Source organism: Microtus ochrogaster, chromosome 4 (genome assembly GCF_000317375.1).
Source record: "Microtus ochrogaster isolate Prairie Vole_2 chromosome 4, MicOch1.0, whole genome shotgun sequence".
NCBI classification, from domain to species: domain Eukaryota; kingdom Metazoa; phylum Chordata; class Mammalia; order Rodentia; family Cricetidae; genus Microtus; species Microtus ochrogaster.
In genome coordinates, this window is record NC_022011.1 from 49,846,189 (window position 1) to 49,857,571 (window position 11,383).

Here is an 11,383-nt window from a genome sequence, read left to right on the forward strand (position 1 = left end):
GGCATGCCCAGTGTCATACATGGGGCTCTTGGCTATTTGCTGACCCCAGTACTGGGTACCAGCGGGTGAGGTTTCTGACTGGGACAAAGAACTGCAAACCAGGCTTCTCTCGGTGTTCTGGAAGCTGGGCAACTTGTCCTAGCTGGCTTCTCCTGGGGATTGAGAGAATAATCTGCTCTTGGCCTCTCTCCAGCTGTGGGCATGGAGCGCCTCTGCTCTCCCACCCTCTTCCTCCTGCAGCCCTGTTCCGTAAGGATGCCTGTTCCCCTCAGAGGTACACATCTGCCTGTATGTTATTGGTGTGTCGGCATGGAAGCCCTGTGGGCACCCAGCGTGACTGTCCCTAGTTCCCATCGACTGGGCTGACGAGGGTCTGGGAATAGATGAGGAAGAGGTCCAGGAGGCATCGTAGCCTGCTGAGCGACCTTGGGAAACCTAGTGCTGTCTGTCCTGTGTGTTTACAGATGGCAGCCTGTACCACATTTCCAAATAAACAGAGATGTGTCTAGCCAGCCTGGAGATTCACAGTGAAGTCTGGCCTGGGCAGCTTCACCCCAGCCCCACATACAATAAAGAGGCTGCCATTTCATTTCTTCCCGTACCTTCTGGTCCCCTTTATCCCCTTCCCTACCCCTTTCTTCTCTTCCCTCCCTTCCCCTACCCCTTTCATACCTTTTCCATCTCTTCCTTCCTTGCTCCATCATCTCCTCCTCTTCCTCCATCCTTTCTCACTCCTCCTCCATCCCCTTCATCCTGCCTCCACACTTTCTATCTCTTCCTCTCCCTCTTTCATCTCCTCTATCTTCCTCCACTCCTCCTCTGTCCCTCCTTTGCCTCCTATTTGATTTTTCCTTCATTTCCCCTCTGTTCTCTCCTCCACCCCTTCTCCATCTCATCTCCGTTCTACTTCCCCTCCTTCCCCTCTCCCCTTCTCTTTCATCCTCTTCCTGTCTTCTCCCCACCACTTTTTACCCTCATCTTCCATCCTTTCCAGCACTCTGGCCTCCTCCCAAGCCCCATGCTGCCTTGTATTAAGTCTCACTGTGAAGAGAACTGAGGTTGATCTAGCCTGTGTACTGTAGATATACCAGTGTGTAACCCACCTGCCTGCTCAGGCCTGGACCAGACTCTTGAAGTCACCATTATTGTTCCTGGAACTGGAGTCTCCTGACTTGTCCCCCACACTGTTAATTGGCCCCCTTGGTGTCACTGAGCGATGATACCAAGCAACTCCTTTTCATTACCCCCAGTTCCCTCCACCCTCGTGAGTGAGAACAGCTTGGAATGGGCAGTCTGTCCCAGAGGACACAGAGTACAGGTGAGCGCGTGGTTCCTTTTACCTTTCTTTGGCTTCTGTGTGACTTAGTCCCTTTATAGGATGAGCTCAGGGGGGCAAGGTCGGTATTACTGTTGGGCCACCTCTAACCTGGAACCCAGGCTTGGTGTCAGGGCTGCCGTGGAAGAAGGGCATTTGATCCTGCCCACTCCTGTCACCAGGCAGGAAGTCTGGGGGTGGAAGAGCATCAAGGTCTATCCAGCCTGTGTACTGTGGACACACCAGACTGGTGCGACCCACCTGTCGAGCCCACAGGACGTGCATGCCAGGGCTCTGCCAGTCCCTTGAAGTTGTCCTTATTGTTCCCTGGTATTTCAGCTTCCTGATTTGTACCCAGCATTGTTGATAAGCCCTTCTCAGGGGCGATAATCTGTGGGGCATCCCAGGACTTTGGGCCATGCATTATTCATGGGAAACACTTAATCCTCCAACTCAACCTGGAGCTCTGCATGGAGGCAGTGAGTCCTGGGCATTGTAATGATATTAATAACCACTACGTTAATACAGTTCCTAGCCAGGAAAGCCAGTTATGTTTAACAGGGCAGAGAAGAAAAGAAGAAATAATGAGATGTCACACAGGCAAGCGTGATGCCCCAGGGACAACCTAAGAGTTTGTGACATGCCCAGCATTTGCAGAGGCAGGTGCTGGCTGGCATTATTTGTGTATTCAGATTACAGAGGCTGTGTGAATCCCAGCTAGGGGCTGTCTCTGACCTCTGCTTCACAGGAAGCTATTCTGCCTTCCCAAGTCTCACTCTTCAGTGCATGGGTATCAGCCTGCAGCCGGGACCTGCCCAGAATGCCTCTAAAAAGGGAAAGTAACCTCCCCATCAGGTCTCCTGGACAAGGAGCTCACGCAAAGCGATGTGAGATGACTTGACTTGGGACCCTGCAGCATCCCTACCAGGCTTCACAGTTATCTCCGTAGTTTTCAGTGTGATCTTCCAGGATGCACGGCCTTCCAAATTGAGGGCAGATAGTAGCAGCAAGCCGAGAGCCTGTGTAACTCAGGGCCTGGGCTTTCTCTCTTGCTCTTGTCCTACCTCAGATTCCTTGCTGCGTTTGACACCCCTGGTCCCTGAGATCCAGCACCAGTGTGACCTCTGTGTATTGTCTGCAGAGAGAATCCTGTGGCTGGTGCATGCCACTGCTGCTCAGTGTCCCCTGTTAGAATAATTAATGACCTGCGAGGCCCCACTTCTTAAATTGGAAGCTGCGCCACTTTTGTTATTGTGGTGGGGAAAGCGAGTGTGTGTGCGCCATTAATATTGTTCCTTATAAGAAGCCCTCCCACCCCACTCAGGGTTTGGGGCTAAACATCAAGTATCTTGAAGTCAGCCTGGGAACGTCCCTTTTGTAGGAAACCACTTATTCAGGTGCCAGTTGAGTCTAACCCAGCTGTTACATGGCTCTGATACCTATACATACCTGTGATAAGGCTGTGGCACACAGGTGCCAACTCTGGGAAAGGCAGTCCCTGAACAGGAGCTGCAGCTGAGATGGATTTGTCTGCTCAGCAGTGGTTTCTATGGAAACTGCTTAGGGGGTGACCTGGATTTGTGCTGCAGGGAAATGGGTCCAAGCCCTGACTAGGTGCTGGCAGTAAGAGGGATCCTAGGACTTTGTTTTATATGGCCTGGCACCTTGGGAGTTACAGGGTCAGCATCTCAATGCAGCAGTTTGTAGGGTCTGTGGGGGGAGGGAGAGAGGAGGGTGTGTGTGGTGTATATTTATGTGCTGGTGTATGTGCACATGCCATGATGCACATGTGGAAATCGGAGGACATCCTCTGACCCTCCTTGTCTGAGTCAGTCTTTTTTGCTGCGGTGTAGGGCAGGCTAACTGGTCCGTAAGCTTCTGGCTATTTTCTTGCCTCCGTCTCCCATTTCTCACAGGTACTCTGGATTACAGATGCTGCTTGCTCCAACCACTGCGTTCCCTTTTCTCCTCTCCTCCGTTTTTATTTATATGTCTATGGGTATTTGGTCTGCATGTATATCTGTGCACCATGTGTGTGCAGTACCTGCAGAGGCCAGAGAGAGCATCAGATCCCCTGGGACTGTAGTTACCAGACAGTTGTAGGTGCTGGGATTTGAACTGGGGCCTCTGAAAGAATAGCCAGTGCTCTTAATGACTGAACGAACCATCTCTCCAGCTCCTATGTCTGGTTTTAATGTGAATTCTGGGGTTGTTAGGTTTATGAGGCCTGATATTTAATGGTTATCCACTGAGTTATCTTTTCGGCTCCTGAAGCTTTTTTTCTTAATGACAAAGCACACATGATAAATGCACCATTTCAGTGTTTGTGACTGAAGTCCAGTGCCATCTGTGTGGTCACCATCACCATCCATTTCCTCTATTCCTACTTTTTTTTTTGCATGTGAGGTGTGTGTGCCTGTGTGTGTGCTTGTTTGCATGTGTGTATGCATGTGTGCATTTGTGTATCTGCATATGTGCACATCAGAAGTTGATGGTCTCTCACTTGAACTCACAGCTCGCAGATTTGGTTGTTTTGGCCCACCAATTGTGAGGTTACAGAAGGTCACCTCTTCCATCTGACATTTACATAGATTCTGGGGATCTGAACTCTGGTCCTTTTTTTAAATATATAATTCTTTTTTACTGATTTTTATTGAGCTCTACATTTTTCTTGGTTCTTACATGTGCACAGCAAACACTTTACTCGCTGAGCTGCCCTCCTATCTCCGCTTGCAGTTCTTGTCTTCAAAATTAAAGCTGTCCCCGAGAGACACTCCTCTCCTCCCCCAACCCCTGACATCTGCTATCCTACTTTGACTTCTAGGCACCTTGTGTGAATGGAGTCACATGCCTTTTGTTCCTTTGTGTCTGGCTTATTTCACTGAGCACAGTTGGCTTCTATAATAGCTGGTACCATTGTTCTTCCTGTGTAGGGAGGAATGACAGGCAGGGCTGCTTCACATTTACCCCACAGGCTATCGCTGGCTGTACCTTGCCTACTGCCTCTCTTCATGCCAGATGTTGAGTCCAGGCCTCTTGTCTATTATCTCTCTTTTCTGGAGGTTCCCACAGGTGTCCTGTCTCCCAGGTCTGAACTCTGACTGTAGAAGAGTTCAGCCACTTGGGCTGAACATCTGTGCTGCCTGCATCTAAGCCAAACCTGAGCCTGGAGCTAGCTGACCTCTTCTGCATTGGGTGCCTGCTCCGGGTGTCCCCTTTAGGATTGGCTCCCATCACCCTTCCCTGTCTGTATTACTAGTGCAGCTATCTGACTCTAAGCCCCGACAGACTGCTGCTCACCTGCTGGACTAGCCCTTAGCTTCCTTTGCTCTCGGAGGGGCTTTGGGGATGCTCTTGTCTTTGCATAGTGGGGAGGTGGTTCCCTAAAAGCCTTCCTTTCTGTTCCTTCCCTCTTGCAAAAATTTGGAGGCTTATTCTGGACAGCTGTAGAGTTGAAGTCCCTTAGATGCTGAGGAGATGGGGGGCTGCTGGGGCGGGAAGAGAGGGAACATTTCAAAATTTGGGCGTATCCTGGACAGGTGTAGAGTTGGAGTCCTTCCGATGCTGAGGAGATGGGGGAGCTGCTGGGTCGGGGAGAGAGGGAACATTGCCACCCTCCGCCTTGTGTAACCACTGGCAGTTGTGTGTCATCTTGACCTCTGTTTCCTCCTAGTTCATTTGGTTTTATCTATGTTCCCAGTGATGATGAGGATCTCAGGGTGTGTCTTTGGGGACCTCTTGGCACCTCCTGAACACGAGTGGGTTAGGTCTGCAGTGGTCACTGCCACTTTGTCCCATCTACTAGTGCCTGAGCCTAGGAGCCATTTGCTCTCAGGGTGAACCCCCATCTGCAAGATTTCTGTTGCGTCTGCTCTGTAGTAGCTGGGAAATCCTGCTGCCGGGATGCTGCAGACTGAGAGAGCTTTGCTCTGTACTTGCCTTGTGACGTGGAACAGCCTGGTCCCACTGCAGGGCTGTCTGAGCTCCAGCTGTAAAGGAACTGGGTGCCATGCTGAAGCATTCACCAATGGCCTGGTCACCAGCAGTACTTAACATGGTGCGCTCTTTAGGGCTGTTCTGGAAGTGGGCGTCTCCCACACTATGCATATCTCAATAGGCTGAGCAATGACTGTAGGTGCTCTGAGGAGTGGGGACCCAGGATCCTCCTCATTTTCTTGGGCCTGACTTACACCATCATGCCGGCAAAGAGAGCTTTGGGATTTGCACTCCCAAGACTCAGGCACAGGCACATCTGACACTGGTCTGGGCACCGAGGGGAGTAGTGTGTGATACTTTTTGGTCTCTTTGTTTCCTTTACTCAGGCCAGGCCAGAGCTCAGATTGTGGCCACAAGGTGACCGCTCTTCTCTCTGAACCTGATCCTATCACCACTACGTGGGGCTATGATAGCCTTGCTTCCCCACCTCAATGTGGGGGAATTGACAGGCTCTTCTTTTTCAGGATAGTTGTCCTACCACCTTCTCCTCTTCATTTTTATCATCGTCGTCGTCGTCGTCGTCGTCGTCGTCGTCGTCGTCATTATCCATCCTTACCATCATCATCGTCGTCACAGGGTCTCATGTATTTCAGACTGGCCTTGAACTGGGAATATAGTCAGGATGACTGAGAGGGACTTTATGATCCACCTCCCAAGTGCTGGGATGACAGGTGTGGCCACCATGCCCTACCTGATGGTGTTCTTGGAATTCAAAAGAGGGCCTTATGAATGCTCAGGGCATTCTACCCACTGAGCCACACCTTCAGCCCCAGGAAAGAGATTTTTTAAACATCTGAGACTGTTTATTTAGCTCCAAAAACATTTCAGCTTTCTAAACATACAAAAAAAATAACAGAATGTTACAAGTTGCGTTTAGCTGCAGAGGGTTCTTGAACTTTCGTTGATGCAGTAGTTCTTTGGTTTGCTACAGTTTAAAAACAGCTGAAAATCTACAGCACTTAGCTAGAGAAAAAATCCAAACACTTCTCATGCCAGCTGACCCCTCCCCACTTTCCACAGCTAAGAATGTCAGCAGAATGCTATGCCACTATATACAAAAACAAGACAACCTGAAGCTAAATGGATGCCCACCGCAGTATCAACAGGTCCAGCCTCACAGTGCACGCCCTGAGCTACGGCCCCCTCCAAAAGGCATCATCCCTCACAGCCTCCAAGCCAAACAAGGAGCATCAAGAATCTGTCTGGGTTGTTTTGTTCTCTTTACAAACTGTAGATATGTACAGTTGACAACTCAGGATTTCTAGCCAATAACTGACCATAAAGTTAACACTACCTTACGAGTTGCAAACAAAATGCCCGAAACATCTTCAAATGCCTTGTCACACCAACAGCACAGTGCACAGAGTGAGGAGGACACGAGAGTGCCTTTCCATTTGAAAACTGTTTGGAGCTATGTACAACTTTGATACAGTTTCAAAGGGCGCTCTGGACACCCATGGCCACTTCATGTAAACCACTGACACTTTGAGAAGCTACAATATGATCGTGATCAAATTTTGTAATTAAATCTAACAAGGGCAATAGACACGACTTAAATACGAGATGTGTCAATCACGGCAATTTCCTACTCTAAGGTATTCACAAGGAGACAGAGTTTTATTCATCTTCCTCCTCCTCCTCCTCCTCCTCCTCTTCCTCTTCCACCATTTTCCGGGCAACTTTAGCAGGACCCTTGGCGCCATCGAACTTCCCTTTAGACTTATAGTCAGCAGCATCCTTCTCCTTCTCCTTCAGCTTTGCGGCCTTGGTAACGTAAGGCTGCTTTTCACCGTCACTCAAGTTGTTCCAATCTCACCCAGTTTTTCTACCACATCTCCAATGGAGATTCCAGGATTTGTAAATTGGATCTTGGTGCGGAATTCAGAGCAGAATATGAAAAATCCAGACGGTGGTCTTTTGGGGGCATTAGGGTCCTTCAACTTCTTGCCTCCTTTAGCTGGTCCATTATCTTTCATTTCTTGATCGTAGCGTACTTTATCTGCCTTTGCCATTTCATCAAACTTTGATTTTTCTTTGCCAGACATTGTCTTCCACCTCCCAGAGCACTTCCTGGAAAACTCCAAAAAATTGACTGGGACCTCGGGGTTTTTCTTCTTATGTTTTTCCCTGCAGGTCTGCACAAAGAAGACATAAGCAGACATCTTGACCTTTGGTTTCTTGGGGTCACCTTTAGCCATCCTGACTCTATTGTTTGCTAGTCTCACAAAAGAGATTCTATGGTTCTTCAAATGCCTCTAGGATGGGGTGGGCAGGCCGTTGGATGAGACCCAGCCTCTTGCTGTCCTGCCCAGTATTATGACCAGTTTGGGATCAAAGCTGCCCTCGGAGAGTCCCTGGCTTCAGGGCCCAGGTGACCTGCCTCCTCTCCAGCTCCATTCCCCATCCTCACTGGCTCTTACACAGACCAAGGGTCTAGGCTCCTAGGTAGTGCTCGGACTCAGTGGTCTCCCATCCTTTTCTTGTGGGTGAAGATGGGGCCACGTTACCAGCTTGGTTTGACCAAGATTATACATGAGGGACAATTTATAATCTGGTCTCCAGCCGGAATCCTCAAGGATGGGTCTGGATTTTCCACAGTGAATTCAGCAGTCAGGGACAGCCGCCCCATGGAGGGCAGATGAATTGTCCCTTGTTCTTTCTGCCTGTGGAGTAACTCATGCACCCTGTGGCCAGTCTGTGAGGGATTCTTGGGCTGTGTTGGCCTTTGATGCCGGAGAGATGCACCTGCCTCTTCCTTGGGCTGTAGATGACCACTGACTGGGACCTACAACCAGGACACTCATTGTAGAGTCTCACGTAGCTGCTGGGAGCAGCTCAAGGAAGGACACCGCTGTGACGTTTGGGCTTTTCCTCAGGACGAGGGCTACTCAGGGGACTTGTCTGCTTCTTGGATCTTGAGCAGAGTAGGTGACATTTGTCTGAGCCTTGTGACAAGCAATTAGCCACATCAGTGCAGCTTGTGCTAGCCACAGGACAGAGTGGTCCCTGGGCCTCCTACTTTTCTGGAGTTCGTGGGCTCTAGGAGATAGACATGGCTGTGCTGGACTGCTCATCAGGGTGACAGGGACCCCAAACCACCTGGATCCTGAAGTGGCAGGTGGGAGTGGGCTGGCGGTGCCCAATTCCAACCGGACATGGCCATGCAGAAGACTGTGGGGACTGCAGTGCCCTGAGCAGAACAAGCTCATGGTTGGGAGAACCTCAGGGCCTGCTAGAGTTAGCATAGGAAGGAAGGCACTGGTTCAGAAGCCGGTAGCAGTATTTGATGCCATAGACTTTGCCTTGCAGTGCTCCGGAGACAAACCTCCGGAAAGGTTCAGGGCCTGAAGAAGCCATCATCACGAAGAGCTTGTGGGCCTAAAGTGGACCCTTTGGAGTTATGGGCATAGGGAGATCAGTGTGGTGTCTCTTAGACACTCCTGGTTGGTTCACAAGAAGATGTGGGTGTAAGCATGGGCTCAGTCTGGTATCTCTAGTGGGTTGGCATGCCCATCACACCTGTGTCTCTGGTCATTGCAGTTTGCCCTACTAATTTCTCTCCACCACTGTGCCAGCTGAGGCCTAGGGCTTTGTGGGGCTGAGAGAATAGGCAGACTATCTTTAAATGCTTTAGATAGAAAGCTACAGGTGATTTTTTTGTTAGTTTTTTTAAAAAAACTTTTTAAAATATTCACCTACTTGTGTATATGTGTTTGCACCTCAAGAGTTCAGAAGAGGGCACTGGAGCCCCTTGCGCTAGAGTTGCAGGCAGTTGTAACCAGCCCAACATGGATGCTGGGAACAAAACTCAAGTTATAGTTGGTTGTGGGCGACAATGTGAATTCTGGGATTTGAACCTCGGTCTTCTCAAAGAGCAGCAAGTGCTGTCAACTACTGAGCCATCTTTCCAGCCCCCCCCCCCCCAGCCAAGACAGTTTCTCTGTGTAGTTCTAGCCGTTCTAGAACTCACTCTATAGACCAGGCTGGCCTCGAACTCAGAGATCTCCCTGCCTCTGAGTGCTGGGATGAAAGGTGTGTGCACTACCACCTGGCCTCTATAGATGTTTTTAAAAAGCAACCTTCTTTTTCCCATTGATTTTTGGGGTTTGAGCCACTAGGTCTTCTGCGTCCTAGTCAAGTGCTCGACCACAAGGCTGCATCTCCAGTCTTAGTGACTAGTGACTTCTGACAGAGGTTCCATGTGTATAGGGAAAACTCTTCTTTGTGGGTAGCTTGATGAACCTTGTAGGGAAACACTGGGTTCTGCACAGAGACAGGGCTCCTTGCCCAGCGTCTGTTGACCTTCTGGGAAATGGTGACCTCTAGTCACTGGACAGAGTTTGTGGGCCCAAGGACTGAGGACAGAGAATTCATGTAAGAGGAAGTGCTGCTTTGCTGGGTGGCCTCTGTATTGGGCTTGGTGGCTTGTGTCCTGCCTGGAGGGAGGGCAAGTATGCAGGTTACACGCAGTCAATGGTTGATTGAGGAACCCTGATCCCCATGTGGGTGGCTTTGCTGACTATGTGTGCCCATGCCTGACCCAGAGTGTGTGTGGCTGATTGTCTCAGCAGGCTTTAGAGCTGATGTTCTGAAATATCACTGTTCATTTTGAATCCTCTCTTTGACCCCAAGAGTCACTAAAGTCAGTTGTCAGTTGCCCGTGAGCCTCAGGCAAGGGCTTGGAGCATGCTTAAAGGTCAGAGTGGAGCTGAGTCTGGGGTCTTCTGGTCAGATGGGCATATAATGCCATCCCCAGCTAGCTGCAAGTCCCCGGAGATGGGAGTTCATGGCCCAAGGATGTGGCGTGTCCCCTTGGGAACCCCTCTGCTGAGCTCTGCTTGCTCCTGCCCATCAGCCCGGCAGGTAAGCATTGTTCTTGTTACGCAGTGTTTCAGTACGTTCCTGTCAGTTTTCAATCTCCCTCACGGCCAGTCAGCAGCTGACTCTGTGCATTTTGCAGCTGGCTCAACTGTGTCTTCCCACTGTTGCCCACAGGCCATCTCTGTAGACTCGGTATTGTTCTTCCGTGGAGCTTGCTGGCTATTGGCTTTATGCAGAGTGACATTTATCAATCATCAGGGCTCCCTCTAAGCCCTCAGGGGGTGTTAGATGAGCAGATGATGGCGTCAATCTGTGTAAGGAGTGTAGATGGGCAGGAGGGAAGGATCCCTCACAGAGTGCCAGCAGAGTCTGGTCCTGGAGTGGGGCCTGGGAAGTCATCCTCAGATGCCTGACAGAGGGAAGCCATGTTCTGGGCAGATGAGCTCTGCCATTTTTGTTCAGTCACCTTTGGGGTCCTTCTAGCTTTTCTGGCGTTTTGTCCTGATGGCTGTCTGCCCTCTGCTGTGGGAGCCTAGGCCCCTGGGTGTCCAGTACAGTGTGCTGGACAGATTAAGGTGTTTGTCCGACCTGGAGGGTGAGCCTCAGCCTTGGTGGCCCTCACCTTTAAGCTAATGTGCTCTGGAGGCTGATACAAACTACTGCAGTCAGTGCCGTGAAAACAAGAACCTGGGTTGGGTGTAGCTCAGTGGCACATGATGCCTAGCATGCCCAAGGCGTGGGTCCATCCCCACCCTGCACTGCCGGAAAAAAAAGGGAGAGAAAAAAAGAATTTATTTTGTCAAGATTTCTAAAATCGGGGTGTGGAGGGCTCTACCCCTCCCCAGGCAGAAGAGGGACCTTCCAGTTGCAGAGGTTCTGCCAGAGCAGCCTTGGTCTTTATCTTCTTATGACTGTCTTCTCCTTCAGTTCCTTCTGAAAATAAATGATTATGTATGGGGGCTAGGGAAATGGCTCAGTGATTAAGAGCACTGACTGCTCTTCCAGAGGACTGGAGTTCAATTCCCAGCACTCACTTGACTGCTCACCAACAGTCTGTAACTCCAGTTTCAAGGGATCTGATGCCTTCTTCTGTCTTCTAGTCTCTAGATTTCTTTCTTTCTTTCTTCCTTTCTTCCTTCCTTCCTTCCTTCCTTCCTTCCTTCCTTCCTTCCTCCCTCCCTCCCTCCCTCCCTCCCTCCCTCCCTCTCTCTCTCTCTCTCTCTCTTTCTTTCTTTCTTTCTTTCTTTCTTT

At 50.1% G+C, this 11,383-nt stretch overlaps 1 protein-coding gene and 1 pseudogene across 6 annotated transcripts in view; one reads left to right on the forward strand and one right to left on the reverse strand.

Moving 5' to 3' along the window:
* Vav2 (vav guanine nucleotide exchange factor 2) overlaps positions 1 to 11,383 on the forward strand; it is a 174,953-nt gene that overhangs the window by 70,776 nt on the left and 92,794 nt on the right. The window lies entirely within an intron of this gene.
* LOC101992728 lies at positions 6,929 to 7,512 on the reverse strand (annotated as a pseudogene).